Raw genomic sequence first — 23,045 nt, 5'->3', positions numbered from 1 at the left:
TACAACCATCTCTAATAAGATCTGGTGCCAACTTCTGGCCTGTAGGGACACATGCAAGCAAAACATTGCATACATAATAAATAAATCTTAAAAAAAAAAAAGCCACTACTGTCCTCAAAAGACTGACTGCGGTAGCACAAAGTGAAATACCCTGTGATGGAGGCGGGTCTTCTATCAATCTGTTGATTTCATTGGTTAATTAATAAAGAAAACTGCTTGGCCTAATAGGTTAAAACATAGGTGGGTGGAGTAGACAGAACAGGAAGAAGGAAGTAAGGTAGATGGCTCAGACAATTGCCCCGCCTCTCCTCTCTGGGATGCCATGAAGCCAGCCACCAGGTCAGACATGCTGAATTTTTCCAGGTAAGACACCACTCGTGATGTTACATAGATTATTAGATATGGGTTAAAGCAAGAGATGTGAGAATTAGCTATTAAGAGGCTGGAACTAATGGGCCAAGCAGTGTTTAAATGAATAGTTTGTGTGTTGTTATTTCGCGTGTAAAACTAGCCGTGCGGGAGCCGGGTGGCGGGATGCAGCCCATCGCTCCCGAACACTACAACCCTGTCTCAAAAAACTAAACCAAAATAAAGGAAAATCACCATTGATATCATAAAATGTACTAATTATCTGAAACACCAACTTCACAGTAACAACTACAAACATACCATAATTTTAATATTAAAAACTCAACTTTCTGTCAACAAAAACACTCTTTTTCCTTAAAGCAACAGACCATCCTCACATATTTTCAAGAAAAAGAATTAAGTGGCATGCTATCCCATTTTTTTTCAACTTCCTCTCCATGTAGACTTTATATATACATATTATAAAGAGAGAGAGGGAAAGGGCTGGAGAGATGGCTCAGTGGTTAAGAGTACTAGCTGTTCTTCCAGAGGATCAGCCGGGTTCAATGCGCAGCACCTACATGGAGCACACAACTGTAACTCCAGACCATGGCACCTAACACCCTCATACAGACATATATGCAGGCAAACACCAATGCACATAAATTCAAAAACTTTAAATAAAAAATAGAGGAAAGAACAACTTAAATCCACTATGTACATTATAGAACATGTAAAGATAAAACAACTTTGTTGAACTGGATATTTTCTTCCACCTTTACATGAGTTCAAGGCACAATTCAAATCATCAAGATTTGCTTGCACTTTTACCCACTAACCCATCTTACCAGCCCATCTCCCAACTAGCAATTATGAGTTCCCATCCCTCCATTCATTTTTCTAAAAGCCCATGCAGCCCTCAAATTGGAAGCAAACTTTCTGTTTAGCCTCCAAAGTTCTGAGATTTTAACAGTGTACACAAACATAATGCCTAGCTCAGCATCTTCCTACATGCTTACTGGACATCTATTCAGTAATGCTTCTATTCAGACCTTTCTGCCCATTTTAATTTAAGTTAGTTCCATATATTTTGTTTTATGAGCTCTTTTTATGTTTTGGATATATCTTCCTTAATGAGTTTTTTGTTTGTTTTGTTTATTTGGGTTTGTTTTTTGTTTTTTGAGATAGGTTCTCTCCTGGCTGGTCTGGAACTCTATGTAGACCAACCTGGCCTTGAACTCAGAGATCCATCTGCCTCTGCCTCTTGCCTACTGGGATTAAAGGTGAGCACTGCTGTGTCTGGTGAGATATATATTTCAAGTAATTTCTCATGATCTATGGCTTTTCTGCTTATTCTCAGTTTTTGTTTGTTTTCAAGACAAGGTTCTCTGGCTGTCCTGGAACTCCCTCTGTAGTCCAGGCTGGCCTCAAACTCAGAGATCCACCTGCCTCTGCTTCCCTGAGTGCTGAGATTAAAGGCGAGCATCACCACTGCCCAGCTCTGCTTATTCTTTTTTTAAAAAAATATTTACTTATGTATTATGGATACAATATTCTGTTTTGCATATATGCATGCTAGAAGAGAACACCAGACCTCATTACAGAAGGTTGTGAGCCACCATGTGGTTGCTGGGAATAGAACTCAGGTCCTTTGGAAGAGCATACAATGCTCTTAACCTCTGAGCCATCTCTCCAGCCCTCTGCTTATTCTTTTAACTAAATTTTATTTACTCAGCCGGGCGGTGGTGGCGCACGCCTTTAATCCCAGCACTCGGGAGGCAGAGGCAGGAGGATCTCTGAGTTCGAGGCCAGCCTGGTCTACAAGAGCTAGCTCCAGGACAGGCTCTAGAAACTACAGGGAAACCCTGTCTCGAAAAACCAAAAAACTCATTTATTTGTATGTATTTTTGAATTACTAGAGATCAAATCCAGGCCCTCGCATACAACTAGTCAAGCATCCCTAACACTAAGAACTAAATTTATTTTAAGTATCACACACAATTCCCAGTAATCAAGTCAGCAGGTTCAGAATTCCAACTCCAAGGGATCCAAAACCTACTTCTGGTACCTGCATTCAAAGATGTACAAACCAACAATCAAACACACACATATACACATAATTTAAATTAATTTTTAATATTCATTTTATGTAATATGTTTCTGTATTTTAATGAACCCAGTTTCACACATACTGACCATTATCAAGATATAGACACTGGGCCGGGCGGTGGTGGCACACGCCTTTAATCCCAGCACTCGTGAGGCAGAGGCAGGCGGATCTCTGAGTTCGAGGCCAGCCTGGTCTACAAGAGCTAGATCCAGGACAGGCTCTAGAAACTACAGAGAAACCCTGTCTCAAAAAACCAAAAAAAAAAAAAAAAAAAGAAAAGAAAAAAAAAAGATATAGACACTGGGGCTACAGATATAGCTCAACTGGGAGAATGCTTGCCAGCAGGCCTAAAACTCTGGGTTTAAACTACACTACACAAACTAAATTTGGTGGCAACTATCTAAAACTGTGGCATTCAAGAGGTAGTGGCAGGAAGATCAGAAGTTCAAGATCATGCTCAGCTAGACAGTGAGTTTGAGGTGAACCTGTGATAAATGGCACCTATCATTACACTTATATTTCTTTCTCTACACACACACACACACACACACACACACACGAGAGAGAATTCATGCCAAGTTATAGCCTATATGGTTCCTTGTATCAGTAACCACTGAGATGTTTTCCATCACTAAAGTATACATCGGTGTGCGTTTTGTTTTGGGGGTTTTTGTTTGTTTGTTTTTGTTTTTCAAGTCAGGGTTTCTCTGTAGCTTTGGAGTCTGTCCTGGAACTTGTTCGAGACCAGGCTGACCTCAAACTCAGAGATCCACCTGTCTCTGCCTCCCGAGTATTGGGATTAAAGGCGTGCACCACTACTGCCCTCCTCTAATGTCCATTTTAACAAAACATAGTACAAACAAAACTATCTCATGAAGCGTTTTGAGACTAGTAGCATTTTACATTTGCCATGAAGTTTTGAAGAATTCACCATGCTGTTTTAATTATTTCTTTCTTTTACTGCTAAATTCTGTAGCGATAATCAAAGTTGATCCATTCACTGAAGACATTTGGACGTATACTGTGTTCAGTAAGTTGAATGAAACCACTATAAACACTAGCACAAATTTTTCTGTGAATGTATTATCCTTTTCCTAGAGTAAATAACTAGAACTGAAACTTGACTAATCTGAAAAACTGACACACTATTTCTGAAACGGCCAGTACCACTTTACACTACCCTGTGTTCCATCCCCAGAACCAATAAAAAAAAAGGATCATAAAGTATGAGGCAGATTAAAAACAGATTTCCATTATTTTTAAAGGTTTTTAAGAACTAGAATTCTATCAGGCACGGTGGCACAGACCTTCAATCCCAAGGCAGAAGCAGGCAGATACTTGAATTTCCAAGTCAGCCTGGTCAACATAGGATTCCAGGCCAGCCAGGAGCTACATAGTAAGACCCTGTCCCATAGGTATGGGGAGGGACATAGACAGGAAGAGAGGGAGATGAGGAAGGCAAGGAGAGAGGTAGAAATGGGGTAGTGGTGGGGGTGTCATGTCGTGTTGAGAAACAATAAAAATCCTGGGTGTTTCAAGACAGCCCAGCAGACTGTACAACTGTGTATAAGAACAGAGACTACCATCATATAAAATGTCCTGACAGAGAAATCCACATAATTTAGCAATCACCAAGTTAGGCAGGAGTGACTTTTCCTGCAACTAGTGGCCATAAGCATCATTTTCTCATAGCTACAAATCAAGACAGTCACAGCTCCCTCGGCCATTCAATGTGGTTTTGGAAGGTTTTAGGAATTCTTTAGCCTTTCTGATGCTCTTGAAGGTAGACTGGTTTTTGGTTCTTTAATTAGTTTTGGTGGTTTGTACAGTAACAAAATTAATTTCTCCCTCATCACCAATTTTTAGGGCAAAGGTTCATGATATCTCATTACTATTTTACCATCTGTAAAATCTTTTTTAAAATGCTTTCATCCCTGATATTGTGTCCTATTAAAATATGACAGTCAACAAAGGACCACATAAACAAACCTGGTATCCTACCATTATAATGAAAATAAAAATCCCTATTGCCTAGTGAAGTCACAGCATAGCATAAAAGTTACACCTCACATTGTAGCATAAAACATTACTTATATTTGTAAAGATGCTGGTATATGCAAATATATATATTAGATACATAAAAACATAGCACACTAAATTCTGAATTATCCAACACAACGGCAATAAACAATTACATACAAGTGACAATGGCAATAAGCAATTATGACACTACAGATTTATGTATACTATATAAAACCATTTCAGAGTGTACTCCTTTTAAAGTATAGTCCTATTTAGTATGTGTATGTATAAACATATATATACGACATATGTATACATGTTTTATATGTGTGTAAATACATATATAGGTTTATGTATGTGGTATAAAGCACCATGCCTAGTATTTGGGAAGTTGAGGCAGAACGACACTAAATTCCAGCATTAGCTACCCAGACAAAAGTAAATAAATGTACAGAGTATACTTTATTATGTTGGCAGAAGTTTCATATTTGTCTCTTGACTGCATAGAGAAGTCATCCAAAAGTGCTGGAGAGATGGCTCAGAGATTAAGAGCACTAACTGCTCTTCCCAAGGTCCTGAGTTCAATTCCCAGCTCACAACCATCTATAATGAGGTCTGGTGCCCTCTTCTGGCCTGCAGGTAAATATACAGGCAGAACACTATATACATAATAAAATTTTTTTAAAAAGCAGTCATGCAGAAGCCAGGCGATGGTGGCTCACACCTTTAAATCCAGCATTGAAAAGGCAGAGGCAGGCAGATCTCGAGTTCAAGGCCATCCTGGTCTCCATAGTGAGTTCCAGAATAGCCAGAACTACAATAGTGAGACCCTGTCTCAAAAACACAATAAAAGCGGTGGTAGCACATGCCTTTAATCCCAGCATTCAGGAAGCAGAGGCAGGCAGTTCGAGACCAGTCTGGTCTACAGAGAGAGTTCCAGGATAGGCTCCAAAGCTAAAGAGGAAAAACAAATGTATGTATGGATGGATGATTAAATAAAAATGAAATACACCCTCCTCACACACATACACACAAAAAAAAATCACATAGACTGACTGACCTATACCATCACAGTGGGTGTGCAAGCACATTTTGTGGTGTTCATTCAATGACAAAAATCACCTACTAAGTCAGGCATGGTGGTGGCTGACACGCGCCTTTACTCCCAGCACTCAGGAGGCAGACAGGTGGACCTCTGTTGAGTTCAAGGTCAGCCACGTCTACAGAGCTAATTCCAGGACAGCCAAAGTAACCCTGTCTTGGAAAAACAAAAGAAAACAAACAAGCAAAGAAGGCAGGCAGAAAAACAGCAAGCTCAAAGTCAATCCAAGCCACCTAGGAAAACTCTATTAAAAACAAAAATCAAAAAAATCAGGCTAGCGAGCAGGCTCAGTGGTTAAGAAGTGCTTCCTGTTTATTCAGTGGACCTGAGTTCAGTTCCCAGTACCCAAATAAGGTGGCTTACAATTGCCTGTAACTTTTGCTCCCCGGGAATTCAACGTCCCCTTGTAGACTCCGTGGATACTGTGCACAAGACATGTACACATAATCAAAAACTAAAATGGGTGGCAGTGCATGCCTTTAATTCCAGCACTCAGCAAGCAGAGGCAGGCAGAGGCCAGCCTGGTTAACAGTTTTTTGACAGTCAGGGCTACACAGAGAATCCCTGTCTCGGAAAAAAAAAAAAAAAAAAAAAAAAAAAAAAAAAATCAGGGACTGGAGAGATGGCTCAGAGGTTAAGAGCATTGCCTGCTTTTCCAAAGGTCCTGAGTTCAATTCCCAGCAACCACATGGTGGCTCACAACCATCTGTAATGGGGTCTGGTGCCCTCTTCTGGCCTGCACACATACATACAGACAGAATATTGTATACATAATAAATAAATAAATAAATAAATAAATAAATAAATAAATATTTTTTGGGAAATCAAACAAATTTTAAAAAAACTAAAAATTAATCGTTTAAATAAAAATAAGCAAAAAAACAGACATACAAGTACATGATGTACATAAGTCTTTTTTTTTTTTAGATAAATTTATTTTATGTACCTGAGCGTTCTTGGCTGCATGTATAAATACCATGTCTATGCTCAGGGCCCACAGAGGTCAGAACTAACATGGAATGCTAGAACTGGAGCTACAGATGGTTGTGAACTACCATACAGGTGATGGTAAGTGAACCCAACCCAGGTCCTCAGCAAGAGGACAAATTAACTCATTTTAATCCCAGCACTGGGGGAGATGAAGAAGGATCTCTAAATTCAAGGCCAGCCTGATCTACTAGGGAATTCCAGCCCAACCAAGACTACACAGTAGGTTGTCTCAAAAATTAAAAAACAAAATAAAAAATAAAAAAGTGAGGGGATACTGGGGCTGGGGAGGTAAAGTGTTTGCTACACAAGCCTTAGCATCAGAGTTCAGATGCTAACATAAAAAAAGCTAGGACGGGGTCAGTGAAAAGGCTTAGCTGGTAAAGGCTCTTAATACCAAGCCTAAAATCTGCGTTTGATCCCCAGCACTCACACAGTGGAAGAAGAACTGACTTCCTTCTCCATGTTGTTCACACCTTCACTGGCACAGTGAAAACCAAGCAATCAAATACAAACAAGCAAACAAAGCCAGATACAGTTGTACATATCTACAACCCCAATATTATGTGGGGGTGGGCAAAAGGGAGACAGGAGGATCCCTGGAACTCAATGACCAGGCAGTCTAGGAAAAAGGACAAGCTCCAGGCTCATGAAGAGACTGTCTCAGTCAGGCTTGGTGGCACATACCTGTGATCTCAGTACTAGGGCAGCAGAGGCAGGAGAATCTCTGTGAGTTTAAGGCCAGCCTAGTCTACATAGAAACTGTAAACTCTTAAAAAACAAAAGAGACAGAAAATGAGATAGACCAACCAAAGTGGTGGTATACCCCTGTAATCCCAGACTCGGGAGGAAGAGGCAGGAAGATCTCTATGAGACCAGCCTGGTCTACAGAGCTAAAGACAGCAGACAAGAAGGCCTACACAGAAACTCTATCTCAACAAGGGGGGCGGGGGGGAGTGCACAAGCAAGCAGGGCAGCAGTTGCACATGCCTTTAATCTCAGACCTCAAGAAGCCAGTCTGGTCTACAAAGCAAATTCCAGGACAGGCTTCAAAGCCAAATAGAAACCCTGTCTTGAAAAACCAAAAGAAAAAAAATTTTTTAAAAAAAAAGAAAGAGAGACAGCCAGGAGTGGGTGAGGACACACACCTTTAAACTCAGGAGGCAGAGGGAAGCAGATCTCTGGGTATATAGGTAAGACCCTGTGAAAGGCAAAGAGAAAGACAAGGAGATAAACCCCAAAAGAGAGACAGGTATACTGGTACAAGCCTTTAATCTGGGGAGACAGAGAAAGCAGATTTCTGAGTTAAAGGACAACACAGCAAGTTCCAGGGCGGCTACACAGTAAAACCCAGTCTCAAAAATAAACAAATAAAAAAAATGTAGAGAAAGCCGGGCGGTGGTGGCGCACGCCTTTAATCCCAGCACTCGGGAGGCAGAGGCAGGCAGATCTCTGTGAGTTCGAGGCCAGCCTGGTCTACAAGAGCTAGTTCCAGGACAGGCTCCAAAGCCACAGAGAAACCCTGTCTCGAAAAACCAAAAAAAAAAAAAAAAAAAAATGTAGAGAAAGACTGTTGACATCAACCTCTGGCTTCCATGTGCAGCCATGGGCAATGGCAGATGAACACATGTAAGAATAAAAAATTTAAGCCGGGCGGAGGTGGCGCTGTGAGCACCGCTGTGCTAGTGTAACAGGAATCAACACAAAATGACTGGTGGCAGTTTGGTGGTATTGTTTTATCCATTATTGGTTTTATACAGATGGTGAGCCAGGCATAATGGTATACACTTGTAATCACAGCACTCAGGAGGCTGAGGCAGGAAAACCATGACTAAGCACCTGAATACACTGACAGAGAAAATCTTCAAGGGTAAATGAAGGGAGGTGGCGAGAAGTCTCAGCAGTTAAGAACATTTGCTGGGAGCTGGGAGGTGGTGATGCTCGCCTTTAATCCAAGCACTCAGGAGGCAGGCAGACGCCAGAGGATCTCTCTGAGTTCAAAGTCAGCCTGGTCTACAAGAGCTAGTTCCAGGACAGGCTCCAAAGCTACAGAAGAACCTTATCTTGAAAAAACAGAAACAAACAAACAAAAGAACACTTGTTGATCTAGCACAGTACCTGGGTTTGGTTCCAGCACCCACATGGGGGCTCACAACCTTTCCTAACCCCAGTTCCAGGGCATCTGATACCCTCTTCTGACCTCTGCAGAAACCAATCATGCATGTGGTGGGTGCTCAGAAAAACATGTAGGCAAAACGTAATTTTCAAAAGGTAAATGAAAGCAAATAAGATAAAAATTAAATAAAGCTACCTTGGTTGTATACTTAAATCAGTCATAGGAAGATGTATCATATTAGGGATGGGAGAGATGGCTCTTTGGCTTAAGAGGACTTACGCTCTTGAAGAGTATCCATGTCCAGGTCCACATGGGGGTTTAAGACAGCCTATAACACTAATTCCAGGATATCTATACTATAATGGTTGTTCTGGCTCTTTAAGAGACAAGCCACGCCCACTCCCTCCCCCATCTGCTGAGGCAGGCTGTCTTAGTCTCTCCTTTCTGTATCCCTCTTAGAGAGGGAGCTTCCATCTCTCCCTTCTCTCCTCTCTCCCTCTCTCTCTCTCTCCTCTTCTCCCCTTTCCCTCCCATACTTCCATAACCCACTTAATAAATATCCAACCTCACTCTGCATGGCGTGTCTATCCATCTGTCTTTTGCCCACTGCAGCCACGCCACCAGGGACCAGCCACCTTCGGAGACCTGCGGCGCGGTTTCCTGGTGCCCAGGACGTGGCTCTCGGGACCCCCTGCCCACTGCCTGAACCAGGGATCCCACAGCAATTTTTAATTTTTCCATTACATATACCTTCTTCTGGTCTCCAAGGGCTCCTGCACATACGTGATGCATATAAACTCAGACAGGTGTACACACATACACAGAGGATAATAAGAATTTTTTAAAGACTTACAGGACTTAGACCTGATAGTGATGCATTGCACACCTTTAATACCAGCACTCAGGAGGCAGAGGCGGGCGGATCTCTGTGAGTCCAAGGCCAGCCTGATCTACAGGGCCAGTGCTAGGACAGGCTCTAAAGCTACAGAGAAACCGTCTTGAAAAAACAAAAAAGGCAGCAAGGTACATGTTAGGCTAGATATATCCCATGAAAACTATCCTGGGCTACAATCAAAAAATAACCTTTAAGATGACTGTGATGTCACGTATCTATAGTCCTAGTACTCAAGAAATAGTGGCAGCAAGAGGATTGGAGGACTGACTGATACAAGTTTGAGGCCAGCCTGGCCTACATAGTGAGTTCCAGGCCACCTGCAAGACCCTGTCTCAAAAAATAAAACGGGGGAGGGGGAGGGGCTAGAGAGACAGCTCAGAGGTTAAGAACACTGGCTGTTCTTCCAGAGGACCTGAGTTCAATTCCCAGCAACCACATGATGGCTCATAACCATCTGTAATTAAGTCTGGTGCCCCCTTCTGGCATAGAGGTATACATACAGGGGGAATATTGTATAAACCCAGTGGTGGCGGCAACCCACGCCTTTAATTCCAGCACTCGCACTCGAGAGGAAGAGGCAGACGGATCTTTGTGAGTTTGAGACCAGCCTGGTCTACGAGAGCAAGTTCCAGGACAGGCTCCAAAACTACAGAAAAATCCTGTCTCAAAAGACCAAAAAACAAAAACAAAACAAACAAAAAAAAAAGAATGTAAACTTCTGTAGCCATTACGGATATCCTCAAAAAAGCTGAAAGGGTTATGAGCCAGCTAACCCAGTCCTAGGTCAGTATAACCTTAAATTTACATATCAAAGATAACACCCTTTGCCATTTACAATGGCCAGGAAACGGAACCAATCTAGATGCCCATCAACCAATGAAGGAAGGCAAAGTGGTGGAACACCATCTGGAATTCCTTTGCTTAGGAGGCAGAGGCAGGGGTTCTCTATAAGGCCAGCCTGGTCTATCTGAGTGGTGAGTATATGGAATATACACATTCAATAAATTATCATATTTCTTACTGGGACCAAAAAGAGTGAAATCACTTTTCTGGTGGGTTTTTTGTTTCTTTGTTTTGTTTTGTTTTGAGATAGCCTATATTCACTACATAGTCTAGCCTGGAACTCACTATGTAGACCAGGCTGACCTCAAACTGCCTGCCTCTGCCTCCCAGTGCTGGGATTTAAGGCTTGTACTAACCCACCCATAACAATTATCATTTTTATATATAAGGAAACTGAGACTCAGAGAGTTTAATTAACTGACCCAGTTTTTCTTAATTGCTTTAGAACTGGAGATTCAATGATGTAACATGCACTTAAAATAGACAAGCCCCTGAATTCAGTACTCATCACACTCTTCCTCTTGATCTAAAGCTAGGTTAGTGATGAATTCAGCTTGCAAACCTAGGTCACCTGCTACAGAATCCCATGATTTTCTTTCCAATACATCTCCTCAAGTCTGGAATTTATAAACACTTAAATTATGAAAATAAGGCATTACACAAATTTTATGAAGCTGTTACTCTACCTGAAAATTGCTAAAATGTTTACAGTCCAGAAAGAGGAACAGTGATGTGCGCCATACTCTCCAACATGCTGACAAGCTTCAGTAGGAGAGGCATGTCACCAGAGAAAACATGTCCAAGTAGAAATCTTTTTTTTAAATATTTATTTATTATGTATACAATATTCTGTCTGTGTGTATGCTTGCAGGCCAGAAGAGGGCACCAGACCCCATTACAGATGGTTGTGAGCCACCATGTGGTTGCTGGGAATTGAACTCAGGACCTTTGGAAGAGCAGGCAATGCTCTTAACCTCTGAGCCATCTCTCCAGCCCCCAAGTAGAAATCTTAAACCTAAATCACAGTTAGCAACGAAGAGAAGGGCTTAACAGGCAATAATCAAATAATATCTACCAAAAACAAAACTAAACAAAAAAAGAAAGACTTTCTGTTACCTAATGAACTTTTTTTGTTAATGGTCTTTTTGTTAGTTAGCAAAGCAAGCTCTGAATATAGGACTTAAGAAGTCAGAAAATGACTTCCTATAGTAAAGAAGCTAAATACAGCACTTCAAGTTTGGCCCCAACCCAAATCCACACAGTATTTTACCTCTACTGGGCAAGGAAATCAATCAAAATGCAAAAGTACCTAATGGCAACGAAAGGTGGGCCTCAAATGCAATTAAGACTAGGAAAAGAAAAAATGCCACCAGGGAAACAATTAAAGTGTTTTCTTTTAACAGTCACTAAGAGCTTTGTTCTTTGTTTGGGTTAAACATTCACAGGCAAAAGGGTTGCCTGCATTATAACCAGAGTATATGTGAAAGTTTTGCTCCCAAGTGGTTGGTGTAGGTCACCACTGTGCCTTGGTTCCTGTCATCCAAAGCTCCCGAATAGCTAATGCCTCCCATCTAGAAACTACTTTAAAGCATTCCTGACAGCGTTAACACATACTTTTCTGACTTTGATTCCCAATCCAAGGAAGGCCACCAACCACAAGGGTTACAACCAAATATTAACACTTTCTTAAAAAAAAAAATAAACACAAGACTATAGCCCAATAAATGGCTCAGCGTTAAAGTATCTACTGCAACCTAAGTTCAACCAAGACTCATTTAGTGGAAAAGAGTTCTCCAGCAAACTATCTTCTGACGAGAGGGGGGGAGAGAGGGAGAAGGAGGGGGAGAGAGGGGGACGGGGGGGAGAGAGAGAGAGAGAGAGAGAGAGAGAGAGAGAGAGAGAGAGAGAGAGAGAGAGAGAGAGAGAACGCGCGCGCGGGCACAGACACTAAAATGTAATATTCTTCGATTTAAAAAAGCACAGGAATTCTAGGTCAGGTGTGGCCCACGCCTTTAATCCCACTCGGGAAATGGAAGCAGGAGGATCAAAGAGGAAGGCCAGGTCAGGTACACAGCAAGTTGGTGCCAGTCTGGGTTACAGCCAAGTCTAATGGGGCTCAGGCTATTCACCGCATCGGTTGAGTGAATGAGTTCGAAACTTAGGCTACATAATGAGCTGAGTTTCTAGGCCAGCCTGGATACACAGTGAACCTCTATACCATAAGTAAAATAAAAATCAAACCAAAACAAAACAATAAAAAAGACCGCTAGCCAAGCCAGGTAGAGTGAGCGCTTATAATCTCTCCTTGTGCCCGGCAGGTGGGAGAATGGAAATTCTCGGCGAACCTGGGCAACACAACTAGACCAGACTCAAAGAAATTGGGAAAAGAAGAAAAGAAAACGAGAGACGCTTTCTAAGACCATAATTATCCAGTTGCCAGGAGGCCTTTGTTTCTCTCACATATTGAGACCAGAATTCAATTTCCAGTTGGCAATGGTCAATTAGTGCTTAGTGGGACATTTGTAACGAGCCACATAGGAATCAAACTCGTGCAAAGCGCCAGGCTCGGCCTTTCTCGGGTCCCCAACACAGATCTCAATTTTAGAAAGCATCCAGGCGGACTCTCCAGATGTTTCTCCGGATTCCCAGAAACTTCTCCAGCCCCCTTCTGGGCAGCCCTCAAAGGCGCACTCCCATCCCAACGCGCTTCCTTCCTCCGAACTTCGCGTCTCTGCGAGCGGCCTCGCCGTGCCGGCTAGGCCTAGGTTGTCGCACGGCCTCCTCCTCCCCAAAGACCCTCCGCTGGGAGCCCCACCGGCCGCGGCCGGCCCCGCAGATGCCCGTCCTATTCTCTCCGGCGACCTGTCTCCTCCGGTCCCCCCAAGCACGCAACGGCCGGGCCCGAAAATGGCGGAGCGCGACCGCCCGCGGCCCTCACAGGCCCCGGCGCGCACTCACCGTGGAGGGCCGGAATGGGCGCCTAACCGCGAGCGCGGTGTCCTTCGGCGCCGCAGGGAATGTCTCTCCCGCCTAGTACTCTTCCCTTCTCCCCACTCTCAATTCCTCTCCTTCAAAGATGCAGCCGCCATCTTCCCCGAGGAGCCACCGAGCGTACGACTTGCGTCATCACGGCCGCACGGTGTACGTCACGCGCGCCTGTGCCGCAGGTCTCCCGTAGGGCTCATGGAAGAGCATGCGCGCAGGTGAAGGGTGTGGCCTGAATCTCCGGCGTCCAAAGATTTCTGTCGGGTCGGTGTTGGGACAGAATCATAAGGCTGGGGCCTTTCGCCTTGCTGACTTTCTTCACCTTGTGAACTATCATCGATACTCTCAAAAACTTCCCATTTTACCAAACTAAATAAGACACCTTTTCAAACCGGGAGTGGTGGCTAAGACAGTCAGAACATCCAGGACTGTTACACAGAGAAACCCCTGTCTCACAGAAAAAAAAAAAAAAAAGCTGAGACAGGAGGATTACAGAGAATTCAAGGCCTATCTTGCAGCCTAGCCTGATTACCTTAGATTATCTCCCAACAACTGTACTATTCCTTGGTGTGCACACGTACACAGAAATATTATAATTAAACCGGGCGGTGGTGGCGCACGCCTTTAATCCCAGCACTCGGGAGGCAGAGGCAGGTGGATCTCTGTGAGTTCAATGCCAGCCTGGTCTGCAAGAACTAGTTCCAGGACAGACTCCAAAGCAACACAGAGAAACCCTGTCTCGAAAAACAAAACAAAAAACAAAAAAAAAAGTTATTATAATTAATAAAAAGGATACGGATTTTGCTCCATTGCACTACATAAACTCGGGGTGATGAAGTACTGAAATGGAGGCAGGAGGGTCAGAAGTTCAAAGGCATCCTTGAATACATAAAGTCAAAGTGTTAGAAAAGACTATCTTTGTATCCACAAAAAGAAACAGAAACAAAGAGAAAATAACTCTTCAAAGTAATTTCTTCCTAGCCAGGTGGTGGTGGCGCACGCCTTTAATCCCAGCACTCCGGAGGCAGAGGCAGGCAGATCTCTGTGAGTTCGAGGCCAGCCTGGTCTACAAGAGCTAGTTCGAGGACAGTCTCCAAAAGCTACAGAAGAAACTCTGTCTCAAAAAACAAAACAATTTCTTCTTGTAAAAAAAAAAAAAAAGTGTGGCAGACCCCTAACCCTTGCTAGCAGCAGCTCACATGGTCTACATGGTCTGGGTTTATTATCCCTAAAGCAAGAACCAAATTGTGAACAAAGCACTTAAACTATTTTGCAAATTTAGTGAAAGCATGTAAAGGCTGAAGAGATGGCTCAGGGGTTTAGAGTGTATAATGTTCTTGTAGAGGACTTGAGTCTCCCTTTGGAGAGCTGTCTTAGAACTCAAGATGTAGGCCACGTTGAGCTCAAACTCAGAGAACCAACCACCTGCCTCTGCCTTCCAAGTGTTAGGATCAATGACACACTCTACCATACCCAGCAGCCACCTTTAGCCTCTATACACACAAGGGCATGCAAGCACGCACGTGTGCACAAGCCTGCGCATACACAAACACACACACACGAACAGGAACACGGAAGACAGGACAGAAAGAGTAAGAACCCCAAAGCCTAACACACTAGCTACCGAAAGCTTGCACTAGTCGAAATCATTTTCACTTAACTGATGGAATTGCTACAACCCCACATGCTTCAAGGTGTGGAAGTTCTTCTTTTTTCTCAGTAAATTCAATACTGTAGTCACCTTCCTGTCCTTATGACAATACACCTAAGAAGTATATTTTTAAATCTTTTTTGTTTTGGTTCGGTTTGGTTTTGGTTTTACGAGACAGGGTTTCTCGGTAGCATCGGCACCTGTCCTGGAACTAGCTCTTGTAGACCAGGCTGGCCTTGAACTCACGCAGATCCATCTGTCTCTGACTCCCGAGTGCTGGGATTAAAAGTGTGTGCCACCACCGCCCAGCTTATTTTTAAATTCTTTTTTTTTTAAATATTAGAGTAATCAGGGCCTAGTAAGTAGCAAAAATTGCCTTTCGCATTATTAAAGACACTTCCCCCCCTTTCCTTTGTGTGCATTTTAGTTACATTTGAATTATGTCCAAAGGAACAGTCAACTGATTGACCCCAAGACTCATCTGTTTTGTTTTGTTTTGTTTTGAGACAGGGTCTTATTATGTAGCCTTGGCCAGCCTGTAAATCACTCTGTGAACCTGGTTGCCCTCAAACTCAAGTGATCCTCCTGCCTCTACCTCCACCCGGCCCTGTGGCCCATTTTTTGTTGTTGTTGTAGTTTGTTTTTTCCTTTTTCTCTTTTTTTGTTTTAAAGATTTATTTATTGTGTATAGAGTATTCTGCCTGCAAGCATGTCTTCAGGCCAGAAGAAGGCACCAGATCTCATTACAGATGGTTGTGAGCCACCATGTGGTTGCTGGGAATTGAACTCAGGACCTTTAGAAGAGCAGGCAGTGCTCTTAACCACTGAGTTGTCTCTCCAGCCCTATCTTTAAATTCTTAAAGATTGTTTCGAATAAAAAGCATAAGTGTATATACACATATATGTGCAGGTGTCCTGAGAAGCCAAAAGTGTCAAATCCCCTGAAGCTGGAGTTACTCGAAGTTATAAACCACTCATCGTGGGTCCTGGGAACTGAACAGGAGTTCTCTACAAGAGCGGTATGTACTCTTAGCTACTGAGCCATTTCTCCGGCCCTTTATTTTAAAATTATATATTTTTTTATTTGTGTGTGCACATGTACATTACTAGCAGCTGAACTTGGTAATATGTAAGCATCTCCCACATGGTACTGATTTTGAAGGCTTGAAGGGCTTATGGAGAGCAGCTGGGACTTAGCGTCATATAACAAGGCTGGAGTCCTTACAGAAGGCAGCAGGCAATTGGTGAGGGTGTAGTCTCAGTTACAGTGGAGACCCCAGTATTGAGGGCTCAGGGAAATAGACTGATGCTTTGCCCATGCAGCAGGGCCAGTCCCTGAAGAGGCCCGGAGACACAACTGGTGAAGATGCAACTTCAGTGGCAATGGAGAGTCCAGCATTCTAGTGACACTAGTACCGTGGGGTGACTGGCAAGGACAGCAGCAAGTGTCGAACGGAGCTGCCTTGATCCTACAAGGCAAGCCATGTGGGCTGTGGGTGGCAGAATGGTAAGGTTGAAGCCTCACGAGGCTTTTGCAGTCCAGACGAGATTGAATCTCAGGTAGAGGACAGTGAACTACAGGGTTTGATTTACACTGCTGGATGTTGATTCTGCTCTGACTGTAACTGTGTCCTGGCTCTTACCTTTTGATGTAGGTTGTTGTGTGCATGGCTGTTTTGCCAGCATGAATGTCTATGCACCATTGGCATCCCTGGTGAAGGGCAGAAGGGAGCACTGGATTTCCTGGAACTGAAGTTTCAGGCACTCTGAGCTGCCATGTTATTGCTGGGAATTTAATTTAGATCCTCTGCAGCAGCAAGTGTTCTTAACCACTGTGTCATCTCTCCAACCCCCAACCCCTCAAACACACACATCCTCTGCAAGAACAAACTGTGCTATTGGCTGAGTCCTCTCTACAGTCCCAACTGAAGGAATTTAGTTATTTGCTTGCTTGCTTATTTGTTTTGGTTTCTTTTGTTTTTTGGGGGAGAGGGGATTAGGGGACAGGTCTTTGAGACATGATCAAATTGTAGCCCTAACTGCTCTGGAGTTCTCTTTGTAGATAGGCTGGCCTTGAACTCAGAGATCTGCCTACCTCTGCCTTTCAAGTGATGGAATTAAAGGCATGCATCACCACATCCAGTAATGAACTGTATTTATATTGTGACCTTGATATTAACATGAGAGTTGGGATAAACAAGGAAGGGTTATTCGTGTTTTAGAGTGTTTATTAGTTTTCTTTGTTTTATTGAGACAGGGTCTATGGATTTCTGGCTGTTCTGGGAACTTACTATGTAGAAGACCCTGCTCCTAAACTCACAGAAATCTCCTGTCTCTAGATCTTAAACTCTGGAATTAAAACTTTAAAGATTTTTGTTTTATGTGTGGGTGTTTTGCATACATGTCTGTGTGCCAGGTGTATGCAGTACCCATAGAGTCAGAAGGGGTGTTGGATCCTTGAAACTGGAGCTGTAGATGGTTGTTACCACCATGTAAGTGCTGGGAACATAAGCATTCACAGATCCCCTGGAAGAAGCAGCTAGTATTGAGCCATCTCTCCAACTCAGGTTATTAGTTCATGTGTCGAGTCGACAAGGGGTAAATTGTGCTATTTAGTTGTTTATTTGTCAACTTTGCAAATCAGAGTCATCTAAGAGGGAACCACAATTGGGAAAAATGCCTCTATCAGATTGACTGTAGGCAAGCTTGGAGTTGCCTTTTCATGACTGATTGATGTGGAAGGGCTCAGTGGACTCTGGGCAGTGCCACTCCGAGTTTATACACACACACACACACACACACACTCACACACAGTGTGTATGTGTGTATATATGTGTGTGTGTGTGTGTGTGTGGAGAGAGGGGGAAAGAGAGACAGAGACAGAGAGAGACAGGGAGAGACAGAGAGCAGGCTGAGGGAAAAACAAGTGAGTAAGCAGTATTCTTCCATGGCCTCTGCTTCAGTTTCTGCCTCCTAATCTCCTAATCCTGCCCTGACTTCTTTCAGTGATACTCTGGGTCCTGGGATGTATAAACCAAATTAACCCTTTCCTACCACAAGTTATACTGGTTAGAAATATTTCAAAGTCACTGAAAACCAAATTAGGACATCTAGCGTTCAGGAAATCCTGAACTGGGTTTGAGCCCCAGTGTGTGGTGATGGAAGCCTGTAAACCTGGCATCAGTAAGTGGAGGCTGGGGGATCAGAAGTTCAGTCAACCTTGGCTATGAACATAGCATGTTTGAGGCCAACCTGGGCTACAGGAGACTAAAAGTAAAATAATTAAATAAATAGGGAAGAATTATTTAACATACTATTCTAAAGGTTACAGTCCACGGCTGGCTGGCTTGTGGCTTTTGTGACTGTGGCAGGTGGATCAGTATGGTTACAGAAGCAAGTACCAGACAAAGCTGCTCAATTCTTGATGGCCAGGAAGCAAAGAGAAAGATAAGAGGAAGGAACCAAGGATAATGCCCAAGGACCACGTCCAGTGACTAATTCCCTTCACTGCCTTAGGTCCCGGCTCTCCTAAGTGTTCATCACATTTGACAGCACATCAAATCATCATGATATAGTCACTTTCCTGAAGCCCCAACATTGAGTATTGCTATGCTCGGAACCAATCCTTACACATGATCCTTGCAGAGCTTATATTTCAGATCCAAATCATTAGCCTCCTCTTTGTACTATTTTTAGGGGAAGGTACTTTTTAAGATGCAGTCTCACTTTGTAGCCCAGGCTCATCTGGAACTCATAGGAATCCATGTCGCTTTGCTTTCCAGACGCTACTTTTGTACCTTTATCGAACATCTCACACTTAAATGATGAAGGTCTCTCATTGGTTAAGAAACTGCCTTGGCCCATTTGATAGGCCATCCCTTAGGTGAGTGGAGTAGACAGAACAGAATGCTGGGAAAGAGGGAAGTTAGTCAGATGCCTCACACAGTCGCCATACCTCTCCTCTCCAAGACGGATGCAGGTTAAGATCTCTCCTGGTAAGCCACCTCTTGTGGTGCTACACAGATTGCTAAATATGGGTTAAAGCAAAATGTGAGAATTAGTCAATAAGAGGCTAGAGCTAATGGGCCAAGCAGTGTTTAAATGAACACAGTTTGTGTGTTGTTATTTCGGGTGTAAAGCTAGCTGTGGGAGCCAGGCGGGACAGAAGAGCAAGCCTGCTCCGCTCCTCACTACACTTACAGGTTCACATAAGGAGCCATACAACTTTCCAGGCTACCTGACCACATTTCCCTTTCATCTATCATCCGGGGCGGGAGGGGGGCGGTTTTTCTTTGAGGCAGGGTCTCATGTAGTCCAGAGTTGCCTTAAATTTCTATGTAGCCCAGGATGCCGGAACTCCTTATCGTTTTACACCTACCTCCCAAGTACTGAGAATACAAACTTTACAAATGACTATTTCACAGCTGGGCTGTAGCTCAGCTGGCAGAACATTTACCTAGCATGAAAGAGACCCTGTGTTCAATCTCTAGTACTACATAAAACCAGGAGCGGTGGCACAGACCTGTAATCTCAGCAGTCTTGAGGTGGAGGAAGGATTAGAAGTTAGTGGCCTGCTTAGACCATGTCTCTAAAAAGGGGAAACACTTATTTCATATTCTTTTCTATCACATCCATTTCTGGCAATGATCTTGTTATTGTAACAGCGCAAGATTATAAATGTTTGGCCAAGTAAATTCTTTTATAATCCCAACACTCAGGAAGCAGTCAGATTGGCATTAATTCCAGGGCAGCCTGGGTACATAGTGAGACCTTGTCTCAAACCAACAATTAACATACAGATATTTGGGCCAGCAAGATGGCTCAGCAGATAAGGGTGCTTGCCTCGAACCTGACAACCCAAGCGAGACCCAAATGGTAGAAAGAGAACCCATTTCCACTAGTAGTCCTCTGACCCAGACACGCATTTTAATATGTAATTTTAATATGTAAAAGACACAAATATTTGGTTTCTGAGTACAAAGTATTCTCTGGATGGACAGCCTAGTAGGTGTCCAGGATATGTAAATAAACCTGGTGACACTTGTCTTAAGCACAAACCCTCTCCACATCCCTTGCATTCTTTCCTGCTCCTGCCAAACTTCCCAGCTGGCCGCTGGACTCCATGTTTTGCAGCACTTTTCTAAGCACAGATGAGCACTCTCCAGGTCTGCTCCATGGCTGCCCCCTCACATGCATCCTCTCGCTCTTCTCTGCACAGCTCCATGCTGATCCGAGACACTCTCTTCTGTTGCAGCCATTCCTGCTTTGGAGCCATTACCTGCCGCACATTTTGTAAGCAGGTTCGTTCCTGGTTGCACAGGCCTCATCACTCCTCCACAGAGCATCCTAACGACCTGAACTCATCAGTGATGGAAAACACCTGGCTTCATTTTCTCCCATTGCATAGCTGTTTCCTTGAAGCTGGCCACCATCTAGAATCACAGTGGCCTGTTATCACTTATAGGACTCCAAGAGATCTGGCCTGTTAATAGACCCTTATGAAAGAAACAGGGGGGAGGCTCACAGGACTCCTGAGCTCTCAAAATTTTTTTTTCATTTTTTTTTCCCCTCGCTCCCCACCTCTCCCAAGAAAGGGTCTCATTATGTAGGCTTGGCTGTCCTGGAACTTGCTATGTATAACATCAGGCTGACTTCAAACTCGGGGATCTGCCAGTCTCTTTCTCCCAAGTGCTGGGACTTAAGACATGAGGACACCAAGTGTGGTAGTTTGAATGTAACTGATTCCAGAATCACATAGGGAGTGGCATTATTAGATGTGGCTTTGACAGAGTGGGTGTGGCATTGTTGGAGGAAGAGTGTCACTGTGGGGGTGGACTTTGAGGTTTTCCATGCTCAAGATACCACGCAGTATCTCAGGCAACTTCCTGTTGTCAGCAAAACATAGGACTCTCAGCTACTCGTCCAGCACCATGTCTGCTTACACACCAACATGCTAACCACCATAATGGGGCTGAACCCCTGAAAATGTAAGTCATCACCCCAATTAAATGTTTTCCTTTATACGAGTTGCTGTGGGCCGGGGGTGGGGTGGTGCACGCTTTTAATTTCAGCACTTGGAAGGCAGACACAGGTGGATCTCTGTGAGTTCGAGATAGAGAAACTCTGTTTCGAAAAACCAAAAGAAAAAAAAAGGAGCTGCTGTGGTCATGGAGTCTCTTCACAGCAACACAGCCCTAACCAAGACAGCAGCACAGTGGTCAATTTCCAGCACTGAGGAAGACAATCACTCCTACATCACTGCATGACAGAATACTAGTGACAAGTATCAAACCAGAGGTTTCGATTAGACATCTCATGAAGTCTTCAGAGTTTAGGTCTTCTAACCTAGTCTATGAAGGAAAGACCTTCGTTTGAGGATGACCATACACACCCCATTCAAGGCCACTCCAAATACAGTCGTCAAGACAGCCCCTTACCTCCAGGATTAAGGGTAAAGGACCCTGGGGTAAGTGCTTCCCATGGTGTGCATCCTTACATTCTCCAGGTGAAGCACAGTGATGCCAAAGTTCTGACAACTGTATTCTCAGTCTTTTAACATTTCAGGGTGGCGGGGGGGGGGGGGGGGGGGGGGGGGGGTTACTCAGTGAGTAAGAGCACTTTCTGTGCAAGCATGAAGACTGGAGTCTGTATCATTAGCACTAAATTAGTGAAGACTGGTGTGTTGTACCTGTACGTGCCTCTAACCCCAATGTCGAAAATCAAGGAACTGGAGACAGGGTTGTTGGGGCTTGTTGGCTACCCAGTCTAGATTTGGGTTCAGTGAGAGAGACCCCATTTCAAAGGGCATAAATACAGGTGTGGTAGTTTGTATGTAATTGGTCCCCATAATCTCATAGGGAGTGGCACTATTTGGTATAGCTTTGTTGGAGTGGGTATGGCCTTGCTGAAGGAAGTGGCGCAGGCTTTAAGGTCTTTCACTTAAGCTTTACTTGGGGTCAGTCAGTTGACTCCTTGTTGCCTGTAAAATGTAGCACTCTCAGCTCCAGCACCATGTCTGCCTGCACAATACCATGTTCTCCCCAATTATGACAATGACCTGAACTTCTGAAGTTGTAAGCAAGGCACTCGAATTAAATGCTTCCTTTATAAGGAATACCAAGCTAGGCAGTGGTGGCACACGCCTTTAATCCCCGCACTTGGTGGTGGAGGAATGGTGTAAAGACAGGCAGAACTCTGTGAGCTCAAGGCCAGCCTGGACTACAAAGCGAGTACCAGGACAGGCTTCAAAGCTACACAGAGAAACCCTGTCTCAAAAAACCAAACCAAACAAAAACAAAACAAAACAAAAAAAGAGTTGCCATGGTAGCCAGGAGGAGGTGGTGTTCACCTTTAGTCGCAGCTCCCAGTACTTAGGTGGCACAGGCAGGTAGATCTCTGTAAGTTCGAGGCCAGCCTGGTCTACAGATTGAGTCAGGACTGTTTCACAGAAACATACTGTTTTTTTTTTTTTTTTTGGTGGGGGGAGGAGTTGCCATGGTCATAGTGCCTCTTCACAGCAATAAAAACCCCAAGACAATAGGTATACACCCAATGTACTTTGCTAGTCTCCTTATATAGACACACACACTTGCACATGCACACAACACACAAACAGAAACAAAAGGAACTTTTTCAGTGATAGAATGTTACTTGTCTAGCATGTACAACGCTTTTGGTCCAATCTCTAAAGTTGCAAAAATGAATAAGTAAATAAAATAAAAATAATTTAGGTCCAGCAAGATGGCCCAGTGAGTAACAGTCCTGGTCACCAAGCTTGATGGCTTGAGTTCAATCCTGAAAGTCCACATAGTGGACAGAACTGATTCCTACAAGATCTCCACACACATGCCATGGATCATGTACCCCCTCCCCAGAAGTAAATAAAAAAAATGAAATTCTTTAAAAAAAAAAAAAAAAATCAAACAGTGATAGTATTCTGGTTTATCTCTCCCCTTTGCAACTAGATAAAAATATTCTTCCCCTATA

General features: G+C 43.6%; 1 protein-coding gene across 2 annotated transcripts in view; it reads right to left on the bottom strand.

Annotated features, from left to right (window-relative positions):
* The window catches only part of Wdr33 (WD repeat domain 33), a 105,616-nt gene extending 92,068 nt beyond the window's left edge, over positions 1-13,548 (bottom strand). For both annotated transcript variants that reach the window (XM_038331801.1, XM_038331802.1), the window contains exon 1: positions 13,382-13,548. The gene's annotated coding sequence lies outside the window, so the exon portion shown is untranslated. The remainder of the gene's footprint in view (positions 1-13,381) is intronic.
* Between the last annotated feature and the right edge of the window lie 9,497 nt (positions 13,549-23,045).

Source organism: Arvicola amphibius, chromosome 5 (genome assembly GCF_903992535.2).
Source record: "Arvicola amphibius chromosome 5, mArvAmp1.2, whole genome shotgun sequence".
Taxonomy (NCBI): Eukaryota; Metazoa; Chordata; class Mammalia; order Rodentia; family Cricetidae; genus Arvicola; species Arvicola amphibius.
This window is presented reverse-complemented; position numbering and strand designations above follow the sequence as displayed.